The sequence below is a fragment of the Halyomorpha halys genome, unplaced genomic scaffold (assembly GCF_000696795.3).
Source record: "Halyomorpha halys isolate HHAL.00 unplaced genomic scaffold, Hhal_1.1 Scaffold682.1, whole genome shotgun sequence".
NCBI classification, from domain to species: Eukaryota; Metazoa; Arthropoda; class Insecta; order Hemiptera; family Pentatomidae; genus Halyomorpha; species Halyomorpha halys.
This window is the reverse complement of record NW_027106326.1, coordinates 35,667-53,676: the sequence shown is the minus strand read 5'-3', so window position 1 is coordinate 53,676 and position 18,010 is coordinate 35,667. Positions and strand designations below refer to the sequence as shown.

Here is an 18,010-nt window from a genome sequence, read left to right as displayed (position 1 = left end):
AACAAAGGGTAAATGTGATTTGGTGGGATTTAATTATTTTAATTTGGCACCATTCTTCAAGGGTGCTGATGTGGGATTGTAGGGTTTGGGACACAACCGAAGGGTCATTATTCATTGACAATGAGCATATGTCATTATAATATGAAATAAATATGTAAAGCTATAATGAAATAATCAATGAAAATGAATAAGTTCTTACTTGGCTGTTTGAACATTTTTTCACAAACTAATTTAAAAGTTAAAAATGGAAGGGGTGTTGGGTTGAGCTCATGTTTTCTTCTCAGACAAATAAAAAAAAAGTAGAGGGATGGTTCATTGGGTAAGGCACGGGATTTTAACTCTGGGGTCTAGGATCGAGTCTGGCTGTGGCAGATAACTATTTATTCTGGTTTATTAGTCATAGATTGATCCTGGGGTAAAGAGACCCTCCTGGACACACCAAGGTTCTATAAAGTGGACTCCCTCAATTGAGGGAGCAGTTGAGCATGATCTTGGGCAAATTACCTCATTTTACAATTATTGGTCAACCAACAGTACATCCTTACTGAGTACTTAACCTGAGACCCTTCAGAGGCTGTTAGAGGTACAGATATGATCAAAACAATGTTTTTTAGGAAGTGAAACAAATATATATACTAACAGAAAAAAAGGCTAAGATAAATACAATAGAAAGTTAGAAAAGTATTTTTATTTAAATTAAAGGTATAAGTTAAAATTGAATATTCGTATTTTATTACTCTAAGAATTTACAACGATTTTTAATAAATAACTCTTCAAATAATTAATTCATGTCAGCATATCCTTATATTTTGTTATCGCTTCCTTTACTAAAACAGCTAAAGACTCAATACTGTTATTGTTTATTCCATGCGGCATGGCCTCCCAAATATTCTTATCTGTAAAATAAATAGTTAAATTATTTATTGTTTAGTTTATGTAATATGTATTTAAGAACAATTTTACTACAGAAAAGATTTAATTACATGCAGGTAAGTTCGGTCACTTCAGATAGAAGACAGTGTGAAGGCAAAATAAATTGATTTATTGACCAGTAAACTTAGATCCTGTGGGGATATTGGTGGAAATGAAAATTGGAATTAAGGAAATCGTTCTCATTTCTTAATTTGACGCCAAATAGTATGATAGTTTTAGATGGAGAAAAAAGTTTCCTTAGTTACAGCATTAAAAACAAAAAAGGCACGAAATTTTCGGATTTTTTCCAGTTATAGATTTATTGCTTCAGAACGATGCTTCTTGGAGAAAAGAATAAATTTAACGCTTCCTCCCGGTAAGGTGAATACATTTTTTATTTCTGAAAACTTTCTATTACATGTGAATAAAACGGGCGGTTTATTATTTTATTTAATTCGAAAAACAAAATTGTATTTCAATATTTTGTTTTATAAGTTTTTAAACTATATGTAGCAGTCAGCGAGCACGAAATGCCGCCGCAACTCGATAGGGCTCAGCACTACAAGTGTAAGAAGCTAAGGAATTGTATATAATGTTATTATTATAAAAATACGATATCTTGTTCAAATGTACATATGTTAATATGTAATGTATAATAATGTTAATTATAAAATAAAAAGAGATTGAGCAAAAAGAGTCTACGGAACTATCTCAAGTAGAGTTAAAAGAGTGAATCCTCAGTAATAACCGATCACATGAGCCCTTTAATTGCCACCGGGATTGATACGTTAAATCAAGCCTTTTTCCAGGTCTAGTCATAGCACTGGTGGCGTACACTCCATCCGCTTCATCTCGGCAACTAGAGCTGCACCTAGCCTTATCAGCTTACTGGTCCGTCCGCTTCATCTCGGCAACTATAGCTGCACCTAGCCTTATCAGCTTACTGGTCCGTCCGCTTCATCTCGGCAACTAGTAAGCTGGCTCCTATCTTGACAGTTCTAGTCCGTCCGTTTCATCTCGGTTACTAGAACTGTTACTCTGCCTCAGACTCTCTCACCTAGACCTCCTCTACCTGAGTCAGTGTCCAGGGCTCATCCCCTGGCACGGCCTTCCTTTCTTACCTATTATTGAATACGCCTCGTCGTGGGCCTTCTGTAAAGTAGATTTCAGGCTGGAGAACCACCTAAGACCAGACAACCCCGACAAGTGGTGACCCCGACGTGATCCAAGCCGTCTCAGAGAAGCCCGACGTGATCCAGAGGAAGACTTAAGGAGGAACAAGAAATAACTAGAGAGATGGCAGGAGATTCAGAGACGGAAAAAGAAGAGACGTAAGGACAGAGAAGGGACCCTCAGGAAATCGATGCATATCAAGGCCCAGTATCAAGAATACCACGGTTCTGGAGGAACAACCCCGTGCTATGGTTCGCCACCTGCGAGGCCGTGTTCTTGACTTCGAAGGTCACATCGAGCACCATGAAATTCCAACTTCTGATCCCGAATATAGATCAGGATGTATTAATACAAGTGCAAGACCTTATTACGGACCCTCTAAAGCAGACCTATGAAAATTTGAAGGCCAGGCTACAACAGACCTACGGAGAATCAGAAAACCTGAGAATAAAGAAACTATTAGAAGACATCCCGCTAGGAGACCAAACCCCGTCGCAGTTACTACGAAGGATGCAGCAACTAGCTGGAGACTGCGTGAACGCAGAGTTCATCAGGACGTTATGGCTGAAAAACCTACCCACAAGGTTTCAACCAATATTGGCCGCCACAGATCACACAGATGTGTAGAAACTTGCTGCTATAGCAGATAAAATCCACGAAGTATCTGCCCCGACAGAAACCTACACCATCACTCGACTGGCCACTTCAAGACAGACAGTGGATAAGCCATCGTGTGACTATACTGAAGACCTAAGGTAACTCCGGCAGGACATAGACAGAATACTTGGAATCTTAGGATCAAGAGAGCGCGGCGGAAGTCTAAGCCGAGGACGGAATGGCGCTCGCGCAAGATCCAAATCCCATCGGAGCGGTATCTGCTACTACCATCGACGCTTTCAAGAAATGTCTTTTAAGTGCAGGAAACCTTGTAAATGGGAAGCGAAGAGCCCAGAGCCAAATTTAAACTCAGACCAGTGAAAGTTGTGGCGGAAACTTTCACACCGCCGCCTTTTCGTCAAAGATTGAATAACGGGCCAGCCTTTCCTGATAGACACAGGAGCCTCAATTTCACTGCTACCAGTCCCCAAGGGACGGCGCAGGAACCTATCAGATTTCACGCTGGTAGCGGCTAACAATTCCTCAATAGCCACTTATGGCGAAGAGACCAGAGATGTGGACCTAGGATTTAAGAAACTCCTTCGCTGGACCTTCATACTAGCAGACGTAGGCAAAGCGATCTTAGGTGCGGATTTCCTCTACTGGCATCAACTCACAGTAGACCTGAGACAGGAGGTTGATCAATGAGCTTACAGGCCAGAGGACAACAGGGAATATTTCAGAAGAAGAAATCCCAGTATACTCAGTAGCACCCACGAATCAGAGATATGCAAAGATCCTGAACGAATTCCCCACTATAACCAAGATCACACCGATACGATATATACCGATAAGAAAATATTTTCCAAGATTGACCTACGCCGCGCCTACTACCATATACCGGTCGCAGAAAAAGACCGAGAGAAGACGGCCATTATAACACCGTTTGGCCTAATAGAATATAATCGAATGAATTTTGGCCTTAGGAACGCAGAATTACGAAACTCAACAGCAATAAAGTGAAAAAAAACTTTATTGGTAAATAAAAGGTACAATGAACATTACGACATGCTACAATTATTACTGGTACAGATCTAACAAGCTTGGGATTTATGGGGATACATATAGGAGCTGTTGAGGGAGGTGGCTCGGAGTTGTAGTCAGCAGGAATTGCTACCATAACTACTTCCCCCTTAAAAAGTGAGGTCCTCCGAACTAGGATTGTTTTTCGGTAAGGTAGGAAAGCCATGCTCTGGACCTAGCATCATAGGAAGGTGATTCAACGGGAGTCTTTGTGGATGATGGCTGGTTAGAGTTACAATTCGTGTTAAAGGTATAGGGTTGTAAGTCTTTTTTGTACAAAAATTCTTAAATTTACAATAATAAACTAATAAATGATGAACAAACAAATATATATATACATAGTGTCATTGTTATATATATATCATAATGTCTGAGGAGGTAGTGATATAATAATCCTCTAAGGTTTCTATTTTTAGAGTATCTAAATCTAATGTATGGATATCATCATAACTATAATTAGTAAAGATACCATTATTAATATTATGAATAAATATAATGGGAATATTTACATGTTCTTTATATCGAGCTGCTATAGATTTATTTACAAATGTTTCATCCTTTTCAAGGCTTATTAGACTAGTGGAAGGTAAATGATATAGACTGGGTTCTGTTATATTAGTTTCTATAGTTGACAAATTAAACGTGAGATATTGATTAAGATTAGGTATAAGTTTAATGAAAGGTTCTTGTGAGATTCCTATTATTTTACAATGATCTAACTTTAGATTATTACTTAATTCTAGAAGACATTCATCCATAATCACTTTAAGATTTTTAAAATTACAATAAAAATTTGTATTATATTTTAAACATTGTCCTTTGTAAAATTGATTATTATGTCTTATAACTAGTGTATTTTCAACTGGAATAGTAACAATATTGTTCTTATAAACTATTGGGTATGAAAGTACATAATAAGTAGTCGAAGGGGCAACCTTTAATGGTAATTTAATAAAAAAATAAATCATTCCGGAATTTAATGTTGAGCACATTGCTTTACTCAGTAACCAATTTAATTCTACGTCTCGTGTCAGTAAAAACTTATAGGGGATTTTGATGTTTTTAATTTCGTCATATGATAAGATACTGGGATGAGTTAAGCCAAGTTTACATTGTTTGAGTGTATCTTCTGTTTCTTGTTACTGTGTTTCTAATAGGGTCATGTAAGCTAAAAGGTTATGGTAGGTTAATTTGACAAGAGTTGTGTCCAAAACCTTGTTATTTGTTTCTATGTTATTTTTAAAATGATTCAAAATTATGATATCGTTATTTAATTCCTGAGTTAATTTCCTATGGAGACTGATTCCAGCCTCTTGATTGTGTTGTATATAATATAAATTACTTTCTACCTTTTGTAGAATGCTATCATATTTCTGTTTATCATCTGCATCCATCGTGCCGGTTAACCAACCGAGAGCTGTGCCTAAACCATTGACTATACCTCGTTTATCTCTATTTATATGTTTGCGCTTAACAAGGTGGGTAATTTGATTTGTAATTCGTTCATATCTTTTTTCTAATATTTGGTGTAACTATTTAAATTCTTTGTTAATTTTAAGATTATTTATATGTGTTTGTAGGGTGGAAATTTCTTCACTGAGCTGAGATAAATTTTTATAATGTAGGAAAGTGTACCATTCAGTCATCAGATAAGACGAATTCATCTGAATTATCGAAGCTCCAGGGCCATTGGACAGCGTCAGGATTTTCAACGTTTCTATTCGGAGGGTCTGAGCCAGAAGAATGAAGGTCAGAAGAAACTTGAAAGAGCCCTTCATCGTCAAAATCTGCAAAAGGAAGATTTTTAGGGTTATTCTGCAGATCCTGAATCCTTTTTTCTATTTCCTCATTTAATTTTTGGGCGTAAATGTTATCAGCCAGACATTCGTTTGGCTTCGTGCCTTGACTAGTTGATGGTTTCTCAAAATTACTTGTTTTCTTAGGTCTTTTAATTTGACTGGGATGTAATTTTTTCGTTTTGCCCTTAGATGTTAAAAATTTTTCACCTAACTGTTTACCTTTTTGGCATTTAACATCCTTTTTATTGGAAGTGGGTTTCCGAATGTATCAGGTAATTTATCAGGTAATTTAGGAGCGTCTTCCCTTGTCTCGTTTCTTTTGTTGATGTATTTTTCTTTATTTTTCTCAATACTCGTTTTTATAGCTTCCTTGGTTGTCCATGTTTTAATTTTTCGTGATATTTTTGAATTAAATACTCTTGAATTTCCGGGTTTTCGTTAAAATTTTCTCTACTGATCCCAAAAGTAATTTCATTGGGACTTAATTTCAAATTTTGGTTCAGAGAATTATTATATGCGATTGTTGCAAGTTCAATTTTTTCTTCTTCAGACCCGGAGGTCTGGGTGTTATTTTTATTAAGTCAATGAATGTAGAGCTTGCTCGGTTGAGTAATCCTAGTGAATTTGGGTGGTTCGGGGTTGTTTCATGTTTGTTAATTTTGTGATATTTCAAGAAATCTCGAAATAAATTATTGTCAAACTCGCGGCCGTTGTCTGTTGTAATGACAAGGGGTTTTGGAAAGTGGACCAAATATTTTTTCAGAGTTGCAATTGACTCAACAGCATTGGCTGTTACGCTGTATCTTGTAAATAATTTTTTCGAAAAAATGTCCGCTATGATATAAACATATCCGTGTCGCCAATAAGGACCCGCTGGCTCACCTACATTAGCCAATTTACTAGCGACGTGTTTTATAAACCTGGAAATGACAACAGAGTGGCTGAAGCGCTTTCAAGAATAGAAGAGATCCAAATGCCTGACGATTTCGTCGCACTCTCAGAGGCACAAGAAAAGGACGAAGAACTCCAACGCATAAAGGACCAACCTAACTTAAAATTTAAAAGCATGGAAATACCAGGCACGGATAGGTCTATCCTTTGCGAAACCTCACTTAGCAAGGCCAGACCTTATCTACCAACTGAATTTAGGCGACCTGCGTTTGAAAAGATCCACAATCTCAGCCACCCCAGTATCAACACTACACGGAAAATGATAACACAACGCTTCTTTTGGCCAGGTATTAATTTAGACGTCAGTGAATGGGCTAAATGTTGCCTTGCTTGCCAAAAATAAAAAATTAGCAGACATATAGTCACGCCCACAGGAAAGTTCGAGCCTACAGCACGCTTTCAACACATCCACATAGACTTGATTAGTCCTCTACCACCTTCAGATGGCTACACATACTGTTTGACCATGATCGACCGCCATACAAGATGGACTGAGGCGATCCCACTACAAAGTATAACAGCAGAAAATGTAGCCACAGCATTTTATACGAACTGGATCTGCCGATTCGGCGTACCAACAACCGTCACAACAGATCAAGGCAGACAGTTCGAATAAAATTTGTTTTATCAGCTCACAACTCTAGGTATCCACTGGAAAAGGACGACGGCGTACCACCCACAATCTAATGGCTGCATTGAGCGATGGCACCGAACATTGAAGACTGCCATCACAGCTCACCTTAACAATGTCAACTGGACAAGAGTATTGCCAACGGTATTATTGGGACTACGAGCTAGCCTCCGCGACGACACTTAATCTAGCATAGCTGAGGCACTGTATGGATGCCCTATACGTCTCCCAGGAGAATTCCTTGAAGAGAACAAGAAGAAATTTGAACCTCACGCAGCACTTCAAGAATTAATAGACAACATCTCCAGACTGCGAGCAGCCCAGTCAAGGGAATTGCCTAGGAAGATATTCGTCCATGAGGAATTACAGAAGTGCACGCACGTATTCGTGAGGGAAGATCATATAAGGAGACCATTAACACCGCCATACTCAGGACCATACAAGGTACTGGAAAGAAAGGAAAAATATTATCTGATCCAGCTCCCAGAGCGAACGGCAAGTATTTCAGTGGACCGCCTGAAGCCAGCATATATGCCCAGCGAGGACAACACGGACGTTAGACCACTGTCGATTTTAAAAAAATAACCCTAGTCCACAGAGAATACAGAGAAGAGGAACACTATCGGACGAGATCAGGCCGATCCGTCAAGCCTAAAGTCCGCTTCTTTGAGGGACCAATATAGGCGGTAAACATTCCTCATCTAAATTCCTATGACTCCGTCATTAAGGGGGGGGGAGTCCTGTAGCAGTCAGCGAGCACGAAGTGCCGCCGCAACCCGATAGGGCTCAGCACTACAAGTGTCTAAGAAGCTAAGTAATTGTATATAATGTTATTATTATAAAAATACGATATCTTGTACAAATGTATATATATTAATATGTAATGTATAATAATGTTAGTTATAAAATAAAAAGAGATTGAGCAAATAGAGTCTACGGAACTATCTCAAGTAGAGTTAAAAGAGTGAATCCTCTATGATAACCGATCACATGAGCCCTTTAATTCCCACCGGGATTGATCCGTTAAATCAAGCCTTTTTCCAGGTCTAGTCATAGCACTGGTGGCGTACACTCTACTTGAGATAGAGAAGTTCATTGCCAATCTATTCTCACGAGAGTTGTTTTTTAGTATGCTCATCTTAGACGATGGCCTATCTCCTCTCCCTTTCTTCAGCAATCTTAGTCCGTCCGCTTCATCTCGGCAACTAAGATTGTAACCTAATCCTTAACGGTTACACTGGTCCGTCCGCTTCATCTCGGCAACTAGAACTGTTACTCTGCCTCAGACTCTCTCACCTAGACCTCCTCTACCTGAGTCAGTGTCCAGGGCTCATCCCCTGGTACGGCCTTCCTTTCTTACCTATTATTGAATACGCCTTGTCGTGGGCCTTCTCTAAAGTAGATATCAGGCTGGAGAACCGCCTAAGACCAGACAACCCCGACGTATATTTTTAATAGCAATTTTCGAATGGGTGCAAAGAATTGACCTATTACACAGTTGCTCCTCTTCTTATTTTTGGAGAAAAGTTTGTATTTCAAGAATAAATTTAACGCCTCCTCCCGGTAAGGTGAATACATTTTTTATTTCTGAAAACTTTCTATTACATGTGAATAAAACGGGCGGTTTATTATTGTCTTTAATCCGAAAAACAAAATTGTATTTCAATATTTTGTTTTATAAGTTTTTAAACCATATTTTTAATAGCAATTTTCGGATAGGTGCAAAGAATTGACCTATTACACAGTTGTTCCTCCATGCTCCTGCTCTTTCTTAGGAAATTTCTGGATCCACCTCTGAGAATGCTGATGGTGATAATAGGCAAGCCAATTCGCTAACGTTTTCAGCTCACCCTCGAGTGCAAGTCACTTAAATGATATAAAAAATATAATTTCTTATATTGAAGATGCTTTTATTTGTTGCTATATAAGCGCTCATGAGATATTTTGTTGAATTATTGGTGTTGTTGTACTGATGTTTTGTTATTTTTTATTTTCTTATACATAATTTATTTTTTGTTAAAAAATTATTGTTAAACATCTCAAATCGTCAGAACTCCATCAAAATATTCTTTTCAATTTTTATTGTATTTTGTACCTATATATTATCCTACCACTGAATACTGTATATAAAATTGTTATATCCCATTCCTCAAACTCGATCTTTTTTCCCTATATCACCGTTATCACTTAATATTCTGAACTGCTGTCATATTACAATCCCTTATTGCCCTCTATGATAAATTTCAACAGTATTTCCTCGATAATTTTTATCACATAATGGCTGTATTTGAAACCTGTCTTAAACATTTTATTCCTTCATCCCAAGCATCCCATTCCTACGGCATGATAGATCTGATCGCACAACAGGTAGTGTCAGGATATATATCCATGACAGCCTTAAGTCCAAAATCCTACTTAAATCTCCTTTTCTGACTCCCCTCACTTAATTTTTTGTTTTATTATTTATTTATTACCTGACTGGCCCTAGTCAACCACGGTTACAATACGTATTTAATTAGGTTGACTAGCTAAACTAGACAAGATGATCAGACGTGATGCAGGGTCAATCTACAAACAACGTACAATCAGGGAGATTTGAGGATAGGATGGAAGATGCACTCCGAAAGGTATTCGCTTATGTTCGTGTAGAGAATGGCAAGTTCTAAAGCTAGTCGCTTCACATCCTTGTAGGACGGTAAATATCCACTCTCTGTAAGGAGGGCCTCAACCAAATTTCGCAGATCAGATCACTTATTCCCAAAATGATATCCTATATTAGTTTATAACTCCTTTCCTTCAACCTGAACTGGGTTCAGTCCATTGGGATATCATTTTACCTATAACTCCACCGACCCTATGGTCCTCCCATCTCTCAACTTATACAATGTATATTAAAATGATTCTTTCAAAACTTGAACCTTACGCCTGGGTTGGTACCTTTCACCCCCGAAATAAACGAAATATTTAAAAGAAGGAAAGCAACTAGACGCAAATTTTATCAAACAAGTCAACCAGTTGATCACGAGTCTTTCAAACAACTCCGGAATGAATTCTATTCCGCAGTTCGACCTGATGATTTCCTTCAGATCCGCTAGGTCCGCTCCAATGCTCCAGGCACCAATCCAAGGGGGGAATACTCCGAAAAGTATCCCTAATAGAATCCATTAACCTCATTTCTCTTTGAGCTACGACTAGCGATCGCAAAAACTACTTCATATCCACACAACTAGTTTTTCACCCACTCCCGACATTCAACATCACAGCATCAACCCAGGAATTTTTTTTCCGTGTTTTTTACGACGAACTACAAACCATCACCCTAAAATCTCATTTCAATGATTATGGAACTGACATAATAAAACTCTGTTTCCCAGTTCTTACTTTTATGAGAACTGCTTTTTGAACTTTTGTAAGAATTTTACTTTGCAAAATTCCATGTTCCATTTTTGCTGGAAAACCGCATTTAAATAAAATTTCAAGTCAATTTCGACTTCCACTCCATTTCTCTCCTCTCTAACCTTTAAAAATCACTGGAACGCCTTGTTCAAAACCAAGTTTTAACTTCTTTGTAGAACGTTTCCCCATTAACCCTCTCTAATCCGACTTCCGAAGAAGCTATTAAATGTAATCCGTACTCCTTGAAATAACACACGACATTCAAACTGCCATTAAATACTAAAAATTAACAATCTGAATTCAAACCTATTTCCAAATGAGATATAAACTTGGGGTATATTGGCAAAGTATGTATGACACCAAAGTATGACCTTAAAAAATTAAAATAGCGGACACTACTTAAAAATCGGTTAAATTCTTGAAATTATATTGTAACCAGTGATTCCACTTGTGGAAAATTTTCTTTCCCTTTTCTGAGTTGCCGGTTGTGAAGGGAAATCCCGGGTTTGGACGGGGAAAAAGGCAAAGCATTCAAAAAGGAAACTTTTCCCCATTTTATCAAGCTCAACACAATGTCTAATTTAATCTATTTTTTAAAAAATTAAGCTAAGCACATACGAAAAATGACTACATATACGACTAAAATGTGAATAATATATTGTGTATATCTAGGATAAAGTGGGTGTACTGTGTGTGCCAACGAAAAAAGTTTAATAAGATCGTTCTGGTCATATAAAAACTAATACTAATTCTATCAAATTTAAAAAAAAAATTATTTTCCTAGGCTAAATAATCATTTCAATCACAGTAGCTATTAATTGTAAATAATCCAAAATCTACAACCATCCATTTGCGTTTATGGCTGGGTAATTGTGCGTGGTTGTATGGAACTGTCCAATACAGTTATTTTTGTAACTATAGTCAATCTTTTAATTCCCATATAAAATACTAAGAACAGGATAAAATAAAGTTTTTCTTTATTTAAAACTAATAGTTATTTCTTATAAAGGCTTCAAATCTAAAAGGTATTGATATAGTTCAAAATAGCAGAAATTCAGCTTGTAGTAACTTTGGATTTGGATTTGTGTTATGCAGGATCTTCACGTTTGCTCCTTGCCGCAAATCCAAGACTTGTAAAAATGTTTGGTTAACAAAGGAAGTAACAAACAGTATTCACTCGCTAAATTTTTCTTGTGTCTTTTGTCGGCTATTGTATTCATTTTATACTATTTTCATTATAAAAAAGAACAAAATAAAGATAGGTGAAGTGAAATGAAACGTAAATATCAGCAAAGTACATGATAAACAGTAGTTGATGGTAGAAAGTAGGTGATAAACATTCATAGAAACAGTACTACAAATCCTATAAATTGAATTTTCGTTCCAAACTTATTATCAGATATTTCTCATTTTATTACCCAAACACATGTAGCGAAATATTTATATTTGTTCTGTGTTATATAAACCGCTAAAGGTAATTGACAAAATTTGAAACAAAGTATTTACACCAAACCGATAGAATTTAAAATATACAATCTTTAACTAGTGTTGATTATTAAATCCGAATGTTGAAGAAAAACTTTAATTAATTAACACACTAAGACCACAAATATTTCTCTATTGCTAGTTCTAAAACAATGCTAACTGAACACTAACGTGCGGTTGCATCATGAGTGTCCTTTGATTCGTGCCCAAAACCGATATCAACGGGTTGACCTTAAATCCTGGTCTACTTGAACCATATAATCCAAATAACCTATCCTCACGCCTGCCATCGTTTGGCAAACGTTTATATGCATCATTATGAGTTGTGATGATTTGTCGTAAACAGGACACATCGGCAGAAAAAACAAAAAATATCCTCGAAACACGAAGTTAAAAAATTGCAAATTTATATTTGGAAAAAAAGAAGAACGCAAAAAACGAATCTGTCTTGATTTATCTATATAAAAAACTGTTGGCCTACTTTACTTGAAACTTCTTTTTGGTTATAATAATGTTTTAAACATTTAATTTCATTAAATACAATCAGCAATCTTCTATTCTGATTCTACATGCATAAACAAATTTATTAGTATATAATATCCTTCAAATCCATTTAAAACTAAGGCAGAAAACGATAATATAAAAAAATTGTTGTAATTACAAAAAAAATCTCTCAGCTCCTAGGGCACGAAGAACCCTCGGAGACATGTATAATGTTTTTGATCTAGTATCGCCAAATAAAGTTTCATTGAAATAGTTGTTTCCACTTCCGTAGCTTCGCCTGTTAGTGATAAAAAAAGTAATTAATGACCTACCTCATTCGGAGCGAAAATGTTCCGAATAATTAATACTGTTTAAAACCAATATTAAATCATTTTTAAAGGATACATATCGTATTATGATTTTGATCAGGATATCGGGGATTCTGAAGCACTGCGCTCACGTATCACAAAGATAATAGAAAAAAACAAAACAATATTGGAACTTTTTTCAGTTTGTCGCTTTCTACCAGAACAGTAAGCATTTTTCGAAGAAAAACATTCCCAACAAAGTGGACAGTCTTAAGCGCTCTCTAGCGATGTTTCAATTCGGCTAAAATCAAATATACTCCTAATACATGCATTTTATATTAAATTTTATCTACTTAAGTCTTTTTGAGATTTTATTTTTTAAAGAACCACATGCCTTGTGGCGCATTCGATCTTAGTTACGCTACTGTATAAGCTATACTTGGGAAACACATTTTCATATAATACCATATTATCAAGGAAGTCTATCCAGCCTACACAATTATTGAAGCAATATAATTATATTAACTTTTTCAAAGTACCAGTTCACTAAATAAGTAATGAGCTTGTCCGACTCGAAAGGGAATGAGTTCAACAATTTATGCATAATTGAACATTCTTAGCAACCTTAAAAACAATACCAATAAGTTTCCCATGGCAGTCGTGCCACTTGGGAGGCTATCGATAGAATGAAAGTGGCTCCGTGTTTGATAGTTGAATTTTCTGGATGACATTAAATTTTAGAGCTTTAAAACGGAAAGTTCCAACTGGGTGTTATTCACATCGAAATCTTTAGAAACACGATTCGTTCCGTCTCGATCTTATCAACTTACTACCGTTGGAGTAAGGAATTATATTAAAATCACATTTATTTAAGTTATGCTATAAAAGTAAGAACTGAGAATGGAATTCGTTCTTGCTCCAAGACTCTGAATCGAACGACAATGGGAATTCATGACATTTGAGTGCTATAGGAGCTTATATTTGGTACAAAACCAGTTATGAGGCATACGCTATTAATACATGTGATCAATGACAATCTTGTGCAGGTGCCAAATGGGCTTAATGCTAAGAATATAAAAAAATATATTAAAAAATCTGTTGAAAATACTTCCTTTCAGTGGTAGATGAAATAACAAATTAACGCAAATTACTACAGGTCTCAGATCAGGCCAGATTTGTTTAATAGTGCGGGAGAAGAGAGTAAACCTACGAGATTCGTTCATAGCATGGGAGGCCTCGCGAAGGTTTTACAAGGTAACATATCATTTGAGGTGAACTCTTGAGGCTGTTGTATTCGTGTGTGAGCTCTTGAGGCCTCATCTTGGTAACCTCGGAACTGTAGCGGCGCCGTTTCGATTCCGGCTTGGGTGGGCATACTTTCTTTTCTTAACGGTCCCACGGAATAAAAACTCGACCCTCCACCTCTGGTTAGATTAGGTTGGTTACTTAGTGGATAATCTTCCTCCCATATGTCATAAATGGCCAGGTAGACGGTGAAAAAAAACTAAGGCCAACTCTATTGTACATGTGATATGTATTAATGTGTAACTTCAAAATGTGGCATGTTTCGGATATAACTAAGGAATTATTTTAAATTTTACTCTGTCAAAGTTTCTAATGATATATTACATTTGAAAAATGTTTTTATAAATAAATAAGCGTGTATAAATCATACCTGATCTACCAGCATCCCTTGCTTTTGGTAGCCTGAGTGTTGGAATGAATAAAAATAAACAAACGACTGCTATAAATTTTACAATTATTTTAAAAATTGTGAACTTGAGCATTATTTTTGCTAAAATCAATATCAGCTGTAGCAGAAATGGCATCATCGAGACAGTTGTTGCGTTCTTCATCGGCATTCTGGGGTAATGTGGATATGGACCTTCAAATACAGTACCCTCGCTTTCTGTGTACGCGTCCAAGTACGAATCCTGTCGCCAATCAGAACAAAGGCAGCATTGCACTAAAATGAATGATAATAAAACTCCAAGCATATCCTGAAACATACCAAGTATCATATTAAGCTTGCGTCACAGTGCTGCCTTCGACAGAAATGGTAAGGCAGTAATTCTTAAATATTAATATAAGTTTGGAATGATTGTTTAACTGCTTTTATATTTCCTTAAAGGCTACTATTGTCCAGGTTTGAATTTCAGCACTAAAAATCCAGCTTTTAAATTTCAACAAAATACCACGATATTAAATGCTAATTGTATAAGGGTATAAGGAGCGTACGCAGGCTTATTTTAAGAAGGGGAGTTAATAACAAAAGTATTAGGTATAATAAAAAACATAGGTATCAATCAAATTAAAAACCTCATGATTTTGGGTATGAAAATGATGTTTTGTATCCATCTGATCTCCCTCTTGATAGATATATCGCTGACTAGTGGCACATGTGAGAAAAAAAGTTTTGGTTTTATTTTGAAATGGACGTGCTTCAAAAATATTTCTGGGTTTCTTTCTTTACTGTGTTATTGACTTCCAAATTTGGTTGGGTTGCCAAAAAGTAACCACTGTGTACGGTATAATCACCGAGTATAGAATTAACTCCATTCTAGACTCGGTGGGTGCAGTCTGTAGAATACGTCAAACAAAAATTAAAATAATTGTTTTGTTGTAAGGTGTGCCACTATATATGTTACCACACCACGTATGGCTCAGTTACTAAAACAATCTAACTGCACAAATGTTAAAGAAGACATCAAGTGCATCAATTAGGTATTTGAGTGAATAAACGCAAGGGACCAGTAATTCCAGATATAATATACATAATGATTTCTCATAAACGTTTCAGCCATACTTTGTAGAAAAAAATACTCGCTGCATTTTATTATTTGCTTTTAATTTAATTATTAATTCACAACTACTAACCTACGTTAGAAATAATAATTAAATTAAAAGCAAATAATAAAATGCAGCGAGTATTTTTTTTCTGCAAAGTATGGCTAAAACGTTTATGAGAAATCATTCCCTTAGATGAAAAAAAAAAATATGAGTATTAAACTTTTTATTTCCTTGCAATGCATTAAACCTAGGCCACTGCGGCATGGTCTTAATTTAATATGATCTAATCTGTAATAGTCTTTCCGCTCAGCCATGATATCCAAAGCATAAGGTGGTTCAGAGGACCCAGCCCAATCCCCGTTATCTATAAAAATGATTCACCTACTTGCTATGTTTCTCACAGTACTCCAATCCTTTTTTCATTTCAAGTTCTAAATAAAATTTTTAAAGTGTTGAATTCTAATGAAAATGAGACCAACTACAGCCGTTATTATATTGCAGAATTCATAAATAAATATTTTAATTTAATCTGGATTAGTGTTTATGTCTTTTATTCTCGGAGATGAAGTATTTCTGTCGCGTTTGGACTCATTTGCGTTAGAACTTTATGTAGAATTAAAAAAAAATAAAAATGCAAAACAAAATTGCATAACTGTGAGATTTTACCAGTTGGTGAAACGTTTTAGAGGTATCAAGAAGTGTTCTAGATACCCTGAACCACCTTAATCCTCGGGGTGTCAGGGCTTATTTAGCTGAAAAGCTTGAGCGACAAGAGTGCGTCGAGCCTAAAAAGGTTCCAGACACAATTATCTCCAGAGCGGTTGAATAAGTAGGTAATGAAGAAGGAAAAAAATGCAAAGTAAATGCAGAAATTGAATATTTTTATGCACTGTCTATTTGTTTTGTTTTAATTCTAATTTTATTTGTAATATTTTGAGAAAATGGCATTCGCTTGTGGTACCCCTGACATACGCTTGGGGCACAACAGTTTGAAAATCACAGATATAGATAAAAACATCGCTGCGATAACATCATTGATATATTATGTCGTACTAGATTAGTCCCATGCTTTTGTTGCTAAATAGGTTTAAAAAAAAATGATAATTTATTGTGTTTAGTTAGTTTCATTTATATTAACACAAAATCTATCATTTTTTATTAATGGAACGAAAGTAAAAAATAAATAATTCTTGCAAGTGCTTACAGTCAAGAATGACGACTGTGGTCATCCTTTCTGTACCAGATTCAATCTATTTCTGATTAAGCAGATTGGGGCAAGGAGTTAAAACTATTTTGCTTATATTTTTTGACTGGCTCATACATTTCTTGTTTTATTTTTTATCAATTGAACTATGGTAATAAAAGTTTGATGCTCTAGCAACTACTCATTAAATGCTTGAAACTTGGATAAAAAAAATTGTCAAGTTTCTTTTCACTTATTAATTGAACTTTTTATTTAGTACTAGTTGATATTAATTTAGTCAATTCAATCAATATATTTAAACTCAAAAACAAGAAACCTTTTGAAAATTAAACTATCAACAAGTACAAATAATTACAGGTACTAAATATCTGGCTTCATGAGAAAATAACTGATTGATAATAATATGTATTGCATATCATGCATTTTTAATCAATTTTTAATAAGTGAAATATTATAAATAAAGTAAACTATTTTAAAGTAATTTAAAGTTAGTTTTCAGTAATACATCCGGGAATTTTTTTTTGCCTCAAGTCCTCCATTGGGGATCTATACAGCTCCAGAGTGAGAATGTCAAGGTTCATTTCTCGGGGCCGCCGCGAAATTAATATCGACTCAGCCTAGGTGAGAATCGAACCCACAACCTTCTAAACCAAGCGCTCTGAGACCTTCGCCCCAGCCCGCTCAACCTTCAGGTCCTCATCCAGAAATATTCTATAATATATTAATATATTTTTTACGACTAGTTGCATTAAATGCTCAATTTTTCAAACCTTTTAACTCAATAGGTTCTCTTTTCAACTTGAATAACATTGATTTTATTTTTCAATCATATGATTGTATAAATATGTAATTTAATAATTATATAGATTTAGTCTTGTTAGCAAGTGTACAATAAAATCTCTTACCGACTTGAGCGGTGACGGAGAACAGTTGAAGCTGGATGACAACTGGTCGAAAACTATGTCATTAGGTGAATATATACTTTTAGCATACAAAGCCCTAGTAACTACTTAACATTCAACAGATCAGTCGCTTAGTTCTTCATACCGTTAGGAGTAAAAACTGGTTCAACTATTTTAATGTATATTGTCTAACATTTACAATATTCATAGTAGCAGTCAGTTCCAGAAAACGCTTTATTTTTATTCGCCTTATTTCTAAACCTTGAAAACATATCAATTTGGAGTATATATATATA

The 18,010-nt window shown here is 35.7% G+C and overlaps 1 long non-coding RNA gene across 1 annotated transcript; it reads right to left on the bottom strand.

Moving 5' to 3' along the window:
* Window positions 1–672: 672 nt before the first annotated feature.
* LOC106685327 (uncharacterized) lies at window positions 673–17,753 on the bottom strand. Its single transcript, XR_010842653.1, has 3 exons — window positions 17,718–17,753; window positions 14,494–14,818; window positions 673–896 (listed from the first exon to the last, which is right to left on the bottom strand). It is a non-coding gene; the product is annotated as an uncharacterized lncRNA (long non-coding RNA).
* Window positions 17,754–18,010: the final 257 nt, after the last annotated feature.